General features: G+C 50.2%; 1 pseudogene across 1 annotated transcript; it reads left to right on the top strand.

The window, feature by feature from the left end:
* LOC307108096 (AMMECR1-like protein) lies at positions 1–2,987 on the top strand (annotated as a pseudogene). Its single transcript has 2 exons — positions 1–13; positions 1,723–2,987. The product of its transcript is annotated as an AMMECR1-like protein (transcript).
* The last annotated feature ends 2,678 nt before the right edge of the window (positions 2,988–5,665 follow it).

Raw genomic sequence — 5,665 nt, 5'->3', positions numbered from 1 at the left:
ATGGAGAAAGTCGGTAAGCCACCCAGTTTGCACCGCGGATCCCTGAAAACACGCCAGCTGGGAACTCTAGGTGCTTCTGTGAGTGAAGGAAAGGCGGTTTTAAAAACAGCAGATTGGCTGACAGTCTGTTGAAGAAGCTAGAATCCTGGATCCTCTCACTTACTTCACACGTTCAGATTACCCTGCCTTCCCCAACCTGACAGAGAATAGAGAGAGACGTTCATCTCTGAAGAAGGTGAAATGGGTGGTAAAACACAGCATTCCTGGAACAGGAACAGGATACTATTTTTGAAGGACATTTAAATGCCAATAAGAGCTCTTGAAAATGAAAAATATGATTAAATAAACCATAATCTCAACAGACATGTTAAGAGAGAATTGACAGAACTTTCCCAGGAAGAAATAAATAAATAAATAAACAAACAAACAAACAAACAAACAAACAAATGGAGGTAGGAGAGAAAAGAAAAGGTACTCCTTATCTGTTTCAGCTACAACAGAAACACCATAGCTTCTGAATGGCTTGCGTCTAACAGAAATTTACTTCCTACCATTCTGGAGGTTTGGAAGACTAAGATCAAGGCACTGGCAGCAATGGTGTCCGCTCAGGACCGGCTTCCTAATTCACAGACCGCCTTCTCCTCACTATACCCTCACAGGGAGGAGGGGGCGCTGTGCCCCTCGTCTCTTTAGGAGCACCATTTTTATCACTGAGGGCTGTCCCCTCACGACTTAATCACCTTCCAAACACTCCATCTCCAAATACAAACCTAAAAATGAAAAGGTGGACGCCGCCTTGTATGAAGGAAAGTGGCATTTTGTTCCCTGGTTAGACACCTGCCTGAGCTGTGGAATTGCTAGTCTGTACCTTTGCCCCCCTGAGTTGGGGAAATTGAGCACAAAACTAAGAGGAGAGGAGGCGGCCAAGTGTGGAGCAGCCAGCAGCGTTGACATGGCCAAGATGCACGGTTGCCTGGTGCAGTAGCTACCTAGTTGTCATAACTTTAATCACCACAGATCTAGTGGCTTAACACAGGCTTACAGTCCTGCAGGTGGGCAGTCTGACGCTGGTGTCACGGGGCTGCAGTCAAAGGGCCACCACGGCTGCCTTTCCTCGGGAGGCTCTGGGAAATCACTCATTTCTCTGTCTTTACCAGCTTCCCGCGGTCACCCACAGTCCTTGGCTCACAGCCCTCTTCTTCCATCTTCAGAGCCAGCCAGGGGTGGTGGAGTCCTCTTCCCATCACACCACTCTGGCCCAATCTTCCGACACCCTCTCCCACTTTTAAGGGCCATTGTGATTACACTGGATCCACCTGGATAATCCAGGATAATGTGATGATCCTGGATTTAGAGTCAGTTGATTGGCAACCTTCATTCTGTCTGCAAATCCCATTTTGCCATGCAACGGGACACATTTATCGACTCCACGGATTCGACTGTACAGATCTTTGGAGGAATCATTATTCTGCTCAACACATCTCAGGATGCAATGGACAAATAAGAAGGCAGCTGGAGCTTCAATGATCTTGCCAGTTCTCCACCTGCGAGGGATTCTTATTGGGGGGGAATGAGAGAGTAAGCAGCACAGGGGTCCGTGGGGTATACCGGTGGTTGTAGGTTTCAACGGGGGAAAGCTGGAGACAACTTTGCATCATGCACTGAAGAAAACTTTGTAGTGAAGAAGCTCCATAGAAGCCATATCTTTGCCAAACCATCAAGAGTTAGACTTTGGGGCCCCGGAGAGCCCCTCCGCGCGTCTCGTCACCCTGCCCCAGTGGCTGCGGGATACGGACGGCTCGGGCCGGTTCCGCTCAGACCTCCAGCCGTGGGCCCTCCAGTTCCGCCGCCGCCGGGCACCATCGCCAGCCCGTCCGCCCGTCCGCCGCCCCGCGGGCCGCTGCGCCTGGCCCGGGAGAGAAGGTACAGGAAGAAAGACTGGAATCGGAATCGGAAGGAAGAAACTTCATTTCAGAGACAAAATAGCCCCCCTCCTCTGTGACAGCTGTTCCCCGGGCAATACAAGCTCTCTGCTTGCAGGTTCTGTGCATTGCAGACCGCGAGCACTGAGTCCGGATGGGAAACAGACCACTGAGCCCAAGCTGGCAGCAGCCGGTGGTGGGGTCCAGAAGCCCACGTTATCTGAAGGGGCACGCACACGCGCGGGAGCCAGGCCTCCACTGTCCCCGGCTCTAGTTGGGGACCTCTTCAAACCCACCAGCGTGCGGATGGCAGCAGTGAGGAGACGGTGTCAGACTGAACGCTGGGACCTGGACTCTCCCCTCTGAGTCCTCTTCCCGGACCCACTGGAGCTGCCACCACCACCAAGAACCTGGTGGTGACCGCAGAGATGTGCTGCTCCTGCTTGGATGTCCTCTACTGTCACCTCCATGGCTTCCCCCAGCCACGACTCCCTAGACTCACCAATGGCCCCTATCGGCTCTTGGTGACATGGAAGACAGGGCGGGACGAGCGGCTTCGTGGCTGCATTGGGACCTTCTCAGCCATGAATCTTTATTCAGGACCCAGGGAATACACGTTAACCAGTGCACTTAAGGACAGTGGATCCTCCCCCCATCCCCCCCACCTCCCCCCAACCCCGCACCCGAGAGAAGCTGCCTGAACTTTCCTGCTCTGCCTCCCTCCTGACTAACTTTGAGGATGCCAGTGGTTACCTGGATGGGAGGTAGGGGTCCATGGGATCCGAATTGAATTCATCCATGAAAAAGGTGTCAAATGTACAGCCACATATTTACCTGAGGTCGCTAAGGAGCAAGACTGGGATCAGATCCAGACAATAGACGCCTTGCTCAGGAAAGGTGGCTTTCAGGCTCCAATGACCAGGGAATTCAGAAAAAACGATCAGACTCACCAGGTACCGAAGTGAGAAAGTGACAATCAGTGATGCAGAACATGTTGCTTCTGGACAGCACTGTTTCCAGAATGGCACTCTTCATGCCCCGCCCCTCTACAGTCATTACTCCTGACACAGGGCTGCATGACCAGTCCCACCCAACCCCCCTGTGGCCACCCATGGCTATGACATCATTGGAGCAGAGCCTCCTCTTCCTGGTCCAGTTACTTCTATTACTGCACCATTTGATGATGTTAGCTTCCAGCTGACTCCGGGGTGGGATGGGAGGGCGGGGTTATATTGAATGAAACAGAACTCCAAGGGCCCAAGCCTTATTTCAGCCTTTCCTCATTATGGGGTTCCATTGGATTGGGGCTCCTCCATGACGAGTGAGAATTGCCTGTGGGTTCAGAAGGCCCTGGGCATGCACGTGGCCACCTGCTTGCTGGCTACACAGTGGGAGCTGGAATTCATGATTCCTGAAGGTTTACCCCACTTGCACCCTCACCCTTGTAGCCTCCCCAGATCAGGTAGATGTGTTTTTCCCTGGCAGTCTGGGCAACGGAGACCAATAAGACACATTTTTAGGTTGTTTTAAATTCCTTTTTTTAAACGTCCAGTGTATTGCGTACCAACAGTTGGTTACACCCTCCATGCTTCGTAAGTGGACGCCATGTTCGGGTTGGCCGTGGGCGCCGGGAGTCCTGTGAGGCTCCTGGACAGACACCCACATCCAGATGGAAAGCCCTTTGGATGGCGTGGCAGATCTCATTGGTTGCTCAATCAGCCTCCAAGGTTTAATTCTAACCCTGCTGTCAGTGGGATTTTCTGGCGCTCTTCTCTCATGGAGTCTCCTGGTGCTGAACAGAGAGCTCTGCGGTGTCACCTGCTGAGGAATGAACTGGGATGCCTGTAGGCGGTCCTGCCATCCTAGCTGCATGCAGTGTGAAAGGAGAGGCCTCCTCCTCACCACCCGGCTGCCTCACTCCTCGCCTGGTAGCAGTGCCTATAGCTGCATCTAGGTTCACAGAAGACATAGATGTTCAAACACGCACCTGGGTTGGGCTGTAGAAAGACACATAGTCACAGGAGAAAATCCTGGGTCTCCAAGCTGTTTTTGTCTTTTCAGGCAAACATCTTTAAGGGACTTAAAAGCTGAGGAGTTCCTTTTCCTAGTTTCCCTGTAGAAGTGAGAAGACAGTTGATTCAGTCCTTTACAGGACTTTAGAACAAAGCTATGTGATTACACAAGGTGAATCGTTATCTTGCCTAATATGCTGGGAATCTTCACCCCACCAGGGCAGGGTTCCAAACAGCTCATTTTAGTCTCGGTCATTCCGTTTTCCTGTGGCATATTCCCCTTTCCCATAGCTGCTGACTAAGTACCTGTCAGCAAGTTCCTCCTCCCTCTTGCCCAGCCTTCACTCCCTTGGTGCAGAGCTGATGGCAGCTGGGAGTGGAAGGGGCCAGGGCAGCACTGTCCCGGAGGCACTGCTGGAAGGGCTACAGGAGGAATGGCCGGTGGGAGGAGAGACCCTAAGGGTAACGCTGTTCAACAGCGCACTGGGAGAACTCTTGAAGTGGATTGGATGTCAACCTGGTGGACACAATATTTTTATTTAATTTATTTTTAAAAGTTTATATGGTGATGGTGTGACTTTCCAGAATGGGCAAATAGTCAAGTCAAAAGACCTTTTGAGTTTCCTTCTGCCAGGAATTAGGGAAGGGGGCAGACAGGGACACAGTCTAAGACATGACACATGCTATTATAGGCATAGCTGTCTCGTTTCCTGGAAGAGATAAATAGAGATGGGCAGACTAGCTTGGCGTCATCCTCTTAGGCTATGGCGCGTGCAGGGGCAATGGGCTGACATCCGGATGCCCAGGCTGGGCTGCATTCTCACTTCCTGCCACTTTTCCTTGCAGAGGTAACGAAAAAAGCTATTGAAGATGAAGGGATTGTTTCATGATTTCCTGCTGCTGAGAATAATGAATGTCTTGTTACAAACATGACGACAGTTACTTTTAGGTGATATGGATTGATGTCAGGTGCCGGAAGCCAGTTCCAGCATGTCAGCAGGGCTGAATCATCTGGAGGTGGCTGAGGGCATTTCCCCAAACCTGAAAAGGATGCATAAATTGATTGCTTGCTGCCAGACAGCTGAGGGCATCTTAATCTACATGTTATTGCCTCCTACTGGCCAAACACCTGAACAGCTGTAGACAATTTCTCCAATCTGACAATGGATTCTGTGTACTAAACCTGGCCTTTGATGTGTGTATCTACCTCGCCTTAGGACAATTTGTGTTAATAAAAAGCAAGGGGTCCTGAGACAAGGGAGAACTTGATTTCTTCAGCCAAGCTCCACTGGCTCCCCATAATGCCTTCCAAAATTATGTTTCATCTCTGGACTCTTATTTAATTTACACACAGAACCTTCTCCAGATTCCTGGACCCTTCTAGATGCTGGATCAAGACCACCAGCAGTCAGGATGGTCAGTTTGGGACTAAACTACCCACCTTCAATTTGTACAACAGTATTGATCTATAGGGCTACACTTCATTATTGTTCAAGTGTTCTATGTTAAAAGTTGTGTTTAATTTCTAAAGATTAAAAAAAAAAAGCCAAAAAAGTGGTGCTAAAATTTTACCCCTGAGCACGCTCAGTGAAACTGGTCATGCAAGCATTTACTACAGTGCCAGGCTTTTCAAGCCTACTGTTTCTCATGGAAATGCTGCTCTATTTGTCTTCTCCAATGTATAGTGTGATTTTTAAATTTTATTTTATCTTATTAGGGGTCGGGTAGAAT

The sequence above is a fragment of the Cnephaeus nilssonii genome (assembly GCF_951640355.1).
Source record: "Cnephaeus nilssonii genome assembly, chromosome: 12".
Classification (NCBI taxonomy): Eukaryota; Metazoa; Chordata; class Mammalia; order Chiroptera; family Vespertilionidae; genus Cnephaeus; species Cnephaeus nilssonii.
This window is presented reverse-complemented; position numbering and strand designations above follow the sequence as displayed.